Source organism: Gasterosteus aculeatus, chromosome 10 (genome assembly GCF_964276395.1).
Source record: "Gasterosteus aculeatus chromosome 10, fGasAcu3.hap1.1, whole genome shotgun sequence".
Lineage (NCBI taxonomy): Eukaryota > Metazoa > Chordata > Actinopteri > Perciformes > Gasterosteidae > Gasterosteus > Gasterosteus aculeatus.
In genome coordinates, this window is record NC_135697.1 from 281,186 (window position 1) to 294,818 (window position 13,633).

At 42.8% G+C, this 13,633-nt stretch overlaps 1 pseudogene; it reads right to left on the bottom strand.

Annotated features, from left to right (window-relative positions):
* Window positions 1–9,609: 9,609 nt before the first annotated feature.
* Window positions 9,610–10,776, bottom strand: LOC120834429 (trace amine-associated receptor 13c-like; annotated as a pseudogene).
* Window positions 10,777–13,633: the final 2,857 nt, after the last annotated feature.

A 13,633-nucleotide genomic window follows, 5' to 3' on the forward strand; every position in this document is an offset into this window, starting at 1 on the left:
GGTTACTTGTTGTTCCTATGGTTTTAAAAAGTAGGCTGGGAGCCAGACCCTTCAGTTATCAAACTCTTTTTTTCTCTTCTCTCTCTAACTCTTTCCTCTTTTGTGGAACCAGGTTCCACTTTCAGTTCGGGGGGTAGATTCGGTCAGCTCTTTTAAGGTAAAACTTCAAACTTTCCTCTTTGATTCTGCCTATAGTTAGGGCTGGCTCAGGTTAGCCCGGACCAGCCCTTAGTTAAGCTGCTATAGGCTTAGAATGCCGGGGGACTTCTTAGGACACACCAAGCTCCTCTCTCACGCTCTCGTTCTACCATGATTCACGTTTTATTAATGCACGTGACAAATTCAGCTTCTTTCCAGGAGCTTTTTTGTGCTTTCTCCCCTAGCAGGTCTCCGTAGATCGTGGTTCCTTCTGGACCCTGGTCCTGACACCTACCATGGCCATGCTGACGCCTGCTGCTTCCATCATCATCATCATTATTATTATTATTTTAGATATTAATCATATCACTGTAATCATAAACCAACATCACCCTCTCCTAAAGTCTCTGTGCTCTCCCTCCCCACAGGCTTCTGTGGATGGTGGTTCTATCTGACGGTGGTTCTATGTGACGGTGGTTCTATGTGATGGTGGTTCTATGTGATGGTGGTTCTATGTGATGGTGGTTGCCCCTGCAGTGGTCCTGCTGTGCGGCTGGCTTACTACTCACAATTACTTGAATAATTTCTGTCATAGGAGTTGCATGTATTACACATTGTTCATTCTGTACACACGGCATCCATTGTAGTCCGTCCATCCCGGGAGTGGGATCCTCCTCTGACGTTCTCCCTAAGGTTTCTTCCCTTTTTTTCCCTCTTGGAAGGGTTTTTTCATTCTTTGGGGAGTTTTTCCTGTGCCGATGGTGGGTTTTGGGACAGAGGATGTCGTGTGTGTACAGACTGTAAACATATGTCTATGCACAGACACGATGAGACTGGATGGATGGAATCTGCGATTGAGATGCTACAAACATGCTACAACATGTGAAAAGCTAACCGGGAGTGGCTGCGCTGAAAAAGTGAAGCAACTCCAAGCTGCTTGGGCATCGGGCCTGTGAGTCAAACGAAAACCTCACCAAAGCCAGCTACGACCACGGAGAGTTGAGGACATATCGTCAGATATTCAGAGACAACTGGGGGACAAAGGGGCTTTCGATTATTTTTCACTAGCCTGCTATGAGAGCACCGATGCATCAGACACTACTACTTCTTTTTTTTTAAAGGACAGGAGTTGCTCAACCTTAAAAGCCTTACAGCAGGGGTCAACGTTTCTCAGACCAACTGATGGCGAGATGGAGCAGGGGACCGCTATTTTACGAGTTTGGTCCGCCATCTTTTATTTTTGAGCTTTGCGCTCTTTATACGTGAGCATAAATGCGATCTGATTGGCTAGAATGAACCGGTGACCAGCTTGAGAGATCTCCTGGTAGCTGAATCTGTGTGTTGCAGACTGAGGGATGACGTCCGCTACAATATGTTGGATTCGTGTTAATGTGTATTTAAAGACAAATACAATTCTGAAGACAGAAAAAAAAAGAAAAAGTCTTATCATGGGGTAAAGTTCCTGGGATCATTACCAATGGTGCGCTTGCCATGGCTGGTGAGCGAAGTGGATTGTCCACCCTGATCTGCGATAAAGTCCGCGAAGAAGCAGGGAACGCCACTAAACTTCCCTGCATCATTCAACAGCATGATCTCTGCGCCAAACATCTCAAATGTGACAATGTTATGAAACCAGCGGCAAAGGCAAACAATTCTATTCGCTCTAAAGCTTTGTTGAGTGAGAAGGGACAACCAATGGAAGAACTGTCCAATCCTGTGTGGCTGGCATATCTGGCCTTCTTGGTTGACATAACGAAGCATCTGAATGGTAATCTTGTAAGGAAGATGCAGGGATGAGCCAACTATACGCTCACATTAAGGCCTATAAACAGTTATGCAACAGCTCTCTTTCTGCAGAATTCAATGCAGTGTGACGATGAGTGCCGCGGAAAACACCAACAGTGTTCTCTTGTTGACTTTTACCGGCAGATGGAAAAAAGCAGGATTCCAGAAATGCGGTTACTCGCCAAGAAAATACTGAGCTTATTCGGCTCCACGTATGTGTGAGCAAACGTTCATGAACTTAAACAAGAACCGCATGAGGTCAAGGGTGAGTGACTCCCACTTGCGTGACATTTTACGCATCTCAACCACTGTTCTCAAGCGGGACCTGGTCTCTTTACTCAAATCTAGATCTCAGTACCACCCTTCTCATTTTCTGTTCCTTGATCAATCGGTCACTATTACAGTGAAAAGCCTAAAGCACACAAATGCACTTGTGACCACCGCCACCACAGGGGGGTGGTTATCGTCCCGTAGGAACAGTTATTAAATCGGCCACGGACCCACAGATGACCAAAGCAGACAAACCAAGGAGAGGTATTCCCCCCAGAGTACAACATTTATTTGAATATCGGTCTTAATATATCAGTGATATGAAACCAATTAATTAAAACTATTCCCATCAGCTCTAGTGCTGTCAACGAATATTCTATATTCAAATATATATTCGAATAGTTGTTGAAAACTATTTGAATGTGAAAATTAATATTCTAATGTAAAAAAAAACGACCGTGCTCATCTTCCTTCCCCCTGGAGATGACTATGATGTGTTTTGATGTTGACCTTTGACCCAGGCCTTTGTGATCATGTGCAATGTTTTTCATGGAATGCACTATTATAATTTCCGTGCACCTACTCATACAAACATTATATGCTCAAACTTCATCACTTGAAGACAACAAATTAAAGTGTACCAACATTAGATCTGTTTATTGAAGTGTATTCGCAGGGATTCTTTTTTACTTTTACTTTTCCTGTAATTATTATTCTTTTTTCTTTTCTTAACTTAACACTGTGAACCGTTGACAGGATCATTTTGAATAAAAAGCATTTTTAACAGTTTTTTTATTTGTTGTTGTTGCATGAACAAGAAAAACAATAGTAACACCAAACAAAAAAGCAAATTACTTGTATTTGAAAAGATTCTCATAGTGATTTCTCTCCATAGGCTTAAGGTCTATTCATATGTGGAAAATGCAATGAATCATCAGTCGAATTGTTATTTTTACATTTGTCACTATTGAAACTATTTTTCATTTTCATTGTCTGCTATCAGCAGTTTCTACTATTCCTTTGTTTTATCTTTGTCTATTGTCTAACTTCATGACATATACCAGGAGAATACAATGAGTCTGCCATCTCAATGCCAACGCTCAGTTATTAGTGCCGCCTAGTACATTTGTCACCTGATAAAAAAATGATTACAAAACGTTGCCATTTTTTCTGGTTTAGTTTAGAGAGAGCACACTTTGAGTACAAGCAGAGGTCACTCTGTTGCAGAGTGGGAGTGGAGAGGGTCCATTGTGATCTGATTCATTGCATCATGGTCTAATGTGATCACACACATTGCATTACGTTCCATTTGACCTTATATATCTGTGCCGGATTGTTACTTTTACGTTTGTCACAATTGCTGCTATGTTTCATTTTCATTGTCTGCTATTAGCAGTTTCTACTATTACTTAGTTGTCTTATTGTCCAATGTCATGACATTTATTCTGTATATGCTGCCTGTAGGCAATGTTATCAGAAAACACTGCATAAACTTTCATTGTTATGCAGACACTCAATCATAAAGGTTGATCAAACCAGACGAGACCAACCAGCTTATTAGACTTTAAGTTTTGGAGACGTCAAAACTTGGATGACCAGCAGTTTTCTGACGCTACATAGACAAAACAAAGGTTATCTTCATGCCCAGAGCGCCTTCAAGTCAGGGAGCAGTTTTCTGGGATTTCTCTGTGCACATGTACTGTGATGGGGACTGAAAACATTACAGTTTTCAAACCTAAACCTTCAATTAATTGCTCTTAATGAGTGAAGATCAATTATGACACTTGATTTATAGTTTGGTTATTAGTTCCTTAATCTCTTATTGATAATTATATTGATGTCAATGATTTAATTTCACACTAGCTATTAACCACATGCCACCAATCCCAACAATAAAATCATTATATATATGTATATATATATATATATATATATATAAAAATATTCATACATATGGGGGCTTGACATTAACATGTTTGCTCACCAGCGACTATGGCCTTTGGTTTTACAAAGTTACTAGCCACTCAGCAATTTCATTAGCCACAATTTTTGTTATTGGGAAATTAAATTTGATTAAAGTTGACTACGGTTATGGGTCAGCTGCCGTTTCTCCCCATCCTGTGTGTTTGTATCTTCCTTTTCCGCTGTGTGTCTGTCTGTGCTGTTTTTCCCACCTACAAGAGGCGTGGCCATCCATCCTGTGTGTGTGTCTGTCTGTGCTGTTTGTCCCCACCTACAAGAGGCGTGGCCATCCATCCTGTGTGTGTGTCTGTCTGTGCTGTTTGTCCCCACCTACAAGAGGCGTGGCCATCCATCCTGTGTGTGTGTCTGTCTGTGCTGTTTGTCCCCACCTACAAGAGGCGTGGCCATCCATCCTGCTCCGTCCCCACAGCGCTGATCCACATTCCACTATTCACCCGTGCAGTGAATGTTCGCTTCTCCAGCGCCAGATGTTGCACACCCCTACGTGGTAACTCGACTCCGTATCCCGGCTCGTAAGACTTTGTGGTGTTCTGTCTGTCTAACCCTGGTTCCTCTGTACAGATCCCGCTGTTCCGACCTGCCGTACCGCCTGCCTCGCGTCGCTCCGGCATCCCCACCTGCGTCCCCGGGATTCCCCTGAGGAGCTCGGGCCCCCTTCACAGGAACCCCGGGCTCAGCCTTGGCTATCCCCTTCCCGTGGAGTCCTGCACTCATTAAATCACTTCTACTGATTGTCAGTGTCCTGTAGGGCTGTCAACGAATATTCTATTCTATTCTATTCTATTCTATATTCGAATATATATTTGAATAGTTGTTGAAAACAAAATAATAGACTGTCAGCTTAGCGGGCGTGCGCGCGCCTGACTACTGACTGTATATTGCATGAATAAAATAGACTAGTGCTTCACCAGCTCCCCGAGCAGCCCTTCGTCCGGGACGAACGGCGGAGCGTTCGATACCGTCACCCTGACAGCCGGCACGGCGAGTGGCAGAAGGGGCACGTGCGCCCCGCAGACCACCACGCCGCCCGCCACCACCTCGCGCGCCTTCTCAACGCTGTCCACAAAGAGGACCACCGCTCGGTCCATCCGTGCGCACTTCCGTGACACACCAACTCCCCCACGGCCAGCCCGCAGTCCTCCACGGAACACGCAAAGCCCGGCGCGAGCTTCACGCCGTGCTTCCGCGTCAGCTCTGTGAGGTATGACGTGTCGACCGGTGTTACACCCCTACTGGTTTCTACACCTACTGGTTTCCCTACGCGTGTGTGTTTGTGTTTACTCCACAGCAGCAGATGTGTCCGCCTCAGTTCCCTGATTCGTCACACATTCACAAACAACCAGTTGTTTCAGATCTCCTACACGAGAAGGTTTCCTCCATACTAATCTGCTTTAACTTAATATATCATTGATACGTACTACCAAATTCCAATACAGCTTCGTAGCGCAGTGTTCACAGTGCCTTCCAACCAGGCAAATTAGTGTTTTGCTCCATAGGTTCGAATCCTGGTCAGTTCAATCTTTTACTATATATTTTCTTAACTGTATTATTTTGTACATGGCTGTGGTAAACGTCACGCAATGGCCGTCCAAAAACAATATGCTTTTTTTTTATCCAAATGTGTCGATGCAAGGCTGCAGCCCCGCGAAAAAGTAGCGTTGCACATGTTCGGAAGTGTTGTAAGACCCGCCCAAGGTAACCAGTTGTTTCAGATCCACTTCACCAAAAGGTTTCCTCCATACTGATCTACGTCAACGTAATGGATAAATTATACTGAGGGTAGTGTACTTCTGTCAGTCTTTGTGGTGCGCTGCCTAGAGCACTTGCCAATTTGGTGTTTTGCGCAACCGGGTTTGAGATCCAGATCGTTACGATCTTTCCTTTAATATATTTTCTTAAATAAATGTCTTCATACATGGCTGTGATGTGGTGCTCTTATACAATCGTAAACGCTGCAATGGATTTGTGATGCGTTTTGAAGATTTCCAGCAATATGTTTGTGAATGTGTGACGAATCAGGGAACTGAGGCGGACACATCTGCTGCTGTGGAGTAAACACACGCACGCGTAAGGAAAGCAGTAAGTGGAGAAACCAGTAAGGGTTTAACACCGGCCCGCCGAGTATTATTATTACTATAAATTATAGTAACGACCGCTGTAACACTTCTCCGTTCCCGACTTGAGTTTCCCAAAGCTCGATGACGGCAAAAGACCATGCATCGAGGTTTCTTAACTCAAGTCGGGAACAGAGAAGCGTTACAGCGGTCTTTACGTGCCGTGCGGCAGAGGACAGCTGTGCCGTGCTTTCTGAGTCCAGCTGCTGCTGTCTGCACAAAGCTGACACCAAACTATCATGCACTGGCAAAAAAGGGGGACCAACAACACTGTTTCCACTGAAATGTAATGTAATGTAAAAATGTAAGTTCACTTTACTTTTTAGTTATTGGCTTTTACTTATAATTTATATTGGTTGACATAAACGCTTTCTATCCATCTGATCCTGGCCGGCCCGTCTGTCAAATTTTAAAAGTCAATGTGGCCCCTGAGCCAAAAAGTTTGCCAACCCCTGGTCTAGAAAGTGCAAAAAATAGAGAGAATATTCACACAAAAAAATCCTTCCTGTTCATTTTAGAGCATGGTCCCAAGAGACTTTCTTTAAAGTCTCCCTGATATACATATGTCCATAAATGTAGGTCAAACAGGGCGCTGGGGCTACATCAATAAAAACTGCCAGGGGGCGCTATGAAGCAATTTACCACTTTTGAGCCAAAACTCCACATTTCAAAAACTCCCAATATTCACAGTGAACAATGATCAAAGATCTACTCCTCCTCCGAGAGTTTAAACCTAATCGATTTCAGGTTTGGGCAAATTGATACTGACACCTGCGTGGTCAAAAGCTCATCAAAATCAAGAGTTTACATGCAACTACCTGGGCGTGGCCTGGCATGCATTTTGGTTGATTTTTCCTCAAAATGTAAAATGTTATAACTCAAAAGGAACATTTTTATTCCTGGCCAAAATGTCTTATTCATTATTCTAGTGTAGACCTTATAGTATTCCCAGTATTTTCCAAAAATTATAGCGCCACCTCTTGGCATAGGTTACGGTGCCACTTGAATTTTAGTTATGTCTTTTTAATTGTAAAATACATAGAAGTCAAGGTTAATTTGGTAAAAACAAGACCTACACATATGCACAAGATGTAGTAAACATTTTTTGTGATATACAAGCAGTGGCGTGCCGTGGGCCTGGGTGCTCAGTGAGGTCCTACACACCCAAATTAATCCACCTCTTCATTAATATTCTTCTTCTATCCAAAAAATCCATCCTCCTTTCTTTCCTCAAGACTTCATGACTCATTCTTATGGAGCAATCTGGATTACTGAAAATTGATTATTTGGGCTGTAAATAGATTTTGAAAAAGACATACATTTTTTTAAAAAGCACGGATGGAGGAGTCACAAAATGTTATTTCAATAAAAATGTACAATATTGTTAAGGCTGTGAGGCATTTTTTCTCTCCCAAAAGTGGGTCGGGACAGAAAAAGTTTGAGACCCACTGAGTTACGTAATGCGAATGAAAATCTGCCATCTACAATATTAGTTTCTCTCCTCTTTTTAATTAACACACACATTCATGTGTAGGGAGAATGCAACATGTCTGCCATCCCACTGCCAACACAGTCGGCAATTATTAATGCTCTATTGGTCGAAGGTGGTGCATTAGGTAGAGAGGGTGCTCTGGGAACCACAAAGTTGGTGGTTCAACCCCTGGCTTTAGCATGTCATATAGCGTCAGCTAAATGACATGTATTCTAATAACTCAGTTAACATACAATGGAAATTAACCAACACTAAAACAAAGGCCCTTTTTGGGCCAATATAAGAGTGTTTGTTATGAGCAAGACCCTGTCAAACACACTGTTTCAAATGGTGTGCCATACATCAATTTGATTCAATTAATTTGAAAGCACAATCTATTGCATTTTGATTTTTTTACATTTTGTAAAATGTAATGTGCCTGCACTTATCAAGTCAAGTCATTTTATTTTGTATAGCCCATTATCGCAAATTACAAATTTGCCTCAGAGGGCTTTACAGTCTGTACACATACAACATCCTCTGCCCCGAAACCCAACATCTGCACAGGAAAAACTCCCCAAAAAATGAAAAAACCCTTACAAGAGGGAAAAAAGGGAAGAAACCTTAGGGAGAACGTCAGAGGAGGGATCCCACTCCCGGGATGGACAGACTACAATGGATGCCATGTGTACAGAATGAACAATGTATAATACATGCAATTCCTATGACAGAAATGATAGTAATGAAGTAGTTGTGAGTAGTAAGCCAGGCGCACAGCAGGACCACTGCAGGGGCAACCACCATCAGATAGAACCACCATCCACAGAAGCCTGTGGGGAGGGAGAGCACAGAGATTTTAGGAGAGGGTAATGTCGGTTTATGAGTAAAGTAATATGATTAATATCTAAAATAATGATGATGATGATGGCAGCAGCAGGCGTCAGCATGGCCACGGTAGGTGTCAGGACCAGGGTCCCGAAGGAACCACGATCTACGGAGACCTGATAGGGAAGAAAGCACAAAAAAAAAAACTCCCGGAAAGAAGCTGAATTAGTCATGTGCATTAATAAAACGTGAATTATGGTAGAACGAGAGCGTGAGAGAGGAGCTCGGTGTGTCCTAAGAATTCCCCCGGCATTCTAAGCCTATAGCAGCTTAACTAAGGGCTGGTCCGGGCTAACCTGAGCCAGCCCTAACTATAGGCAGAATCAAAGAGGAACGTTTTAAGTTTTACTTTAAAAGAGCTGACCGAATCTGCCCCCCGGACTGAAAGTGGAAGCTGGTTCCACAAAAGAGGAGCTTGATAACTGAAGGCTCTGGCCCCCAGCCTACTTTTTAAAACCCTAGGAACAACAAGTAACCCAGCATCTATGGAGCGCAGTTGCCTTGTAGGGCAATACGGTGTTACAAGCTCATTAAGATACGACGGTGCATCACCAGCAAGTGCCTTGTAGGTGAGGAGAAGTACCTTAAAATCTATTCTTGATTTAACAGGGAGCCAGTGCAGAGAAGTTAATACAGGAGTGATATGATCCCTTTTCTTAGTTCTTGTTAATACACGTGCTGCAGCATTCTGAATCAACTGGAGAGGCTTAAGAGATTATCACATTGAATAGTTTCATAATGAAGGAAAGATATGGCAGGGCAACAAGGGGAAATACCAAAGGGGATAGTGTTGTACAATACATCTGTACCAGCTTATCGTAGGTCTGCGCGGGGGCCTGACGAAGAAAATTGCTAATTGGAAAGATGAATTGAGGTGAAAAGGAAAATCTTGAATGCTTTGCACCCTAAATCAAATTCTGCATGTTCTGTTCAGGCTATAGCTTTACATTTAGACCCATGCAGCGTGTCTCTAAAGCACGTTGGTCCGATAGGAACCAGGCTTCAGTATCTGAAGTGTAACAATGACCTTAATTGATTTTCTGAACCAGGGGTAGAGAGTGGCATAGATCAGAGGGTTGAGACAGGAGTTAAACTGAGCCAACCATATTACAATTGCTACAGATGAAGTTGTGTAAAAGTTATTTTGGGGTGTAAGAGTGAAACAAAAATATGGACAAACGGATATCAGAAACACAACCACACCAAGATTCCTGGCTGCTTTCATTTCAGACTTTTTAACGGTTACTTTCGTTGTCACAACTGCAATGACCGCATGGCACGAGCCTGATACACAGCCACGCAAAATATTCTAATATATAGAATGACAATAACAGTAATGGGTAAAATGAATGAAATAATCAGATGAAAAAGATTAGCGATGTAGTTCATGTCAAAGACACACTCTCCTATGCAGGAGTTATACCTGCCTGGATGTTGCAGGTTATTCTTCATCAGCAGACTGTTATATAAAGCAGCAAACATCCAACACAAACAAACACAGACTTGAACTCTTTTTGGTTTGACTTTGGTGAAGTAATGCAGAGGATAACAAATAGCCACATATCGATCCACTGATATGAGCACCATGGTTCCAATTGAGGACGAGGTAATACTGGATGATAGAATCAACCAAAGAGAACACATGAGATCACTGAACAACCAGCAGCCGTCTATTATCATTATTTGAAAAATCATGTTAAGGCCCACAAAGAAATCTGAGACGGCCAGAGAGAGGAGGAGGTTGGTGGGGGTCTGGAGCTGCCTGGAGGGAAACAGATATTGATATTTGCATTAATATGTATGTCATCAATCAGTCAAATATAAATACACAATACAAGAAAAAATGAATTGGCAAAATCTACGAAATTTGTGATTAAGCTATTAAACACTACCAGTTTCACAAATAAATGAGACATTTCACTACTTGAAGTGGGAGACGGAGATGATGACCAGCAGGTTGAGAGCTACAGTGAGCAGAGAGATGGAGGACAACAACATGTAAATCAACATTGCTTCTAAGTGAGGACGAATTGTCTTTCTGCAGGAGGTGTTGATGAGATGTGGAAAGCAAAGTTCAGTTCCCACCAAGGTTTCCATTACCGGAGAGGAGAAGCTGATTTGTCTCTTTACTTTGGGTCCACCCCTTCCACTTCATCACCTCTGCTGTTGTTTCTTTCTCCATGGAGATTGAAGACCAATAGTTTCCGTGCTCATCTTCCTTCCCGCTGGAGACTATGATCTGTTTTCATGTTGACCTTTGGCCTTCCCCGCTAAATGTTCTGTTCTCACATTCAACTGTTCTGAAATCCTATATGTTGCTTACGTGGACGGCCTTGCCTTTATCTTTAGGTTTTACACCTTTATTGTCTGGTGACAAGTCAATGTCATGTATAGTTAGCTATCTGTATTTTGCTAATTCATTAGCTGGAGACATTGAATGTGTTGTGAAGTTTGCAAGCCTTTTTCAGTGCAAATATCTCTGTTTCGAGTTTGACATTGTTATGCTGGAGGCTCTAGACAGAGACAAGGTCAGGGGTCGTATATGTGAAGTTCCCTCGTCCAAAAAATTTCTACAAGTGACAGAAAATTATTTTCCCCCAGGGTTAAGACTAAAGGAACTCATGTACTAACGCTTTTGTGCCCACTTAAGGCGTATTTGTTTCAAAACATGCACCTAAAAGCATAGCAAGTTATGTACAAACATGCCACACCGAGGTAAAAATGCAGATGCATATCGCTGGAACTGGAAATGGCGAATTGCACTTTTCCGTGTCCTATATATGCATTCACGGGAAGGTCAAGGGGAAAGTGGGAGGGCCAGCAAGATCGTGTCAGCCGACCAGAATGAGCCAGTTAGTTTAACATCAACAACCAGATAGGGGGGCTGGTGAAGGACAAGGAGAAGAACAGCCGGACGACAACAACAGGAGAGTTACGCAGTTAGGATTGAAGAGGAGGGCTTCACACAATCCAATGGTCAAAGAAATGTACAAAACTATTGTATAAACTCATTGGTGGCCTTCCGGAAAGAGCTTGGTTTATTGGATCTCCGGTGTGTTCTAGGGGTGTGTCACTGAAAGTGCCTGGTCTTTGAGGATGGGTGGGTCCTCATCTCGAGTCAGATAGATATAGTCAGTGAGTTAGAGAATAATTGGAAAATACTTGAAACTATAAATAAATTAATCCACAACAGTATTGTGCACCTAATTATGTATTTTGCCATATGTACAGAAACCGCCTGTGAAAGCGTGCCTCCATTTTGCGGTGAAAATTCTCCGCCTGCAGGGCTAAACCAGAATGCAGGTTTTCTTGCATATGCCTCCTGGTGAAATGGCAGCAGTAATCAGAGCTAGACGGCGACAAGGAGATGAGCTGAAAGGATTTTTGCCAGAAGGATCACACTTTTTCAATTGAGTGAACACAAAATCATTACGCGTTACAGATTAAGCAACCATGCAATATTACAGTTATTGGCAAAAATCAAAGATGACATTGTATCTCTGACTCAGCGTTCACATTCCATTCAAGCAGTTGTTAAGCTCCGCGGTACATAACAATTATTGGCATCAGGATCATTTCAAACAGTCACAGGGTTGGCGGTTCTGGTCATGCCTGCAATTATTGTCTTGAGGCAGTTGTTAGTCTCCTGCTGCGTGCGACATGATCTCGCGACAGCTTGCGTCATTCCATTCACTACAAACACAAGATCTATTACCAGCTGACTGTCGCCCATCATAGCCCTAATCAAAATGCCCACAACAAAATCTTTTGTAGGGCCCTCATTTAGCCCCTTTTCTCAGTCAAGAGCCTTTCATCCAGGTCATCCACCGTATTCATCCTATGTGCGGGTGCAGATGGTTGAGACGAGGTAGAAGGTTTAAAGCTTGGGTCTTGTAGTAAAGGTTTCTGACTTGCTAAGAGTAGCTTTGAGAGGTTTCATTTATCACCCCTAAGCTATGACGATAAGCTAGTGTCCAAAATGTGAATACGGGCCCTGTTGTGCAAGCAGAAACACCCAGGAGGGTGCAAAGGAGGCTGGAGGTGGGGAAAGTCGCTGGAATGGGCCAGATAATTGTGGGCGGTCTCCAATTTTTGCTTGCATTGACGCTGACTTACTTATGGATCGTGTGCAATGATGTTTTGTTTGTGATGGAACACACTAATACAAGTTTTGTTAGGAATTAAGCAGAAAAGCTTGCCTGTGGAGTCTGCCACCTCAATGCCAACAATTAGTGCTGTGTATAACAGTTGTTATCGGATACAAACGATTCAGATGCGATTCAGTTTGCATGTTGCAATATCTAATATTACAATATTTTTCAAGTTGTTATATTTCAACTGTAAATATCGGCGGTAAAGTTTTTTTCTCACACTAAGATGTTTATGCTATGTCATTAATTTATGGTTACATGACTCCATGGTCATTTAAGATACTGTCGCCAAGCAACGGGGGGAGGAAAGACGTCTCTTAGTGGTGCCGAGAGCGAATAAGACGTCGTCCTGGAACTGGCGCATGCCCACCCAATGGCTGGCCACCTCGGGGTTCCAGAATACTGTCCAAAGGATCCGGCATCGCTTCCATTGGCCTGGCCTCGAGGGAGATGTGAAAAGGTTCAGTGCTGCATGATTTATTTATACAACAACCAGCTGAGCTTTCCAGATTTTACTTTGTGGACTGGTTAGTCACAGAATCAGGAATAAGGAATCAGGATCAGGAGGGGCTTTTGTCTGAACAAAAGGAGGCAATTCTTGGTTTCACTGACCAGATTAAACATTTCCTCTTTGCCAGACACAGAGATGGTGCTAGAAAACTTCATTCTTGTAGTTAAGTAATGCTGACAAAATCTGCCTCCTAAACTAGTACTCTCTTGTTTACACTCATTCACACACATTCAACCTCTACATGACAGACTCAAGCCCATGAGACTGGATTTGTTCAAAGCGATTTACACAACAAACATCAACATTACGCCATCGCTCTCTTGTG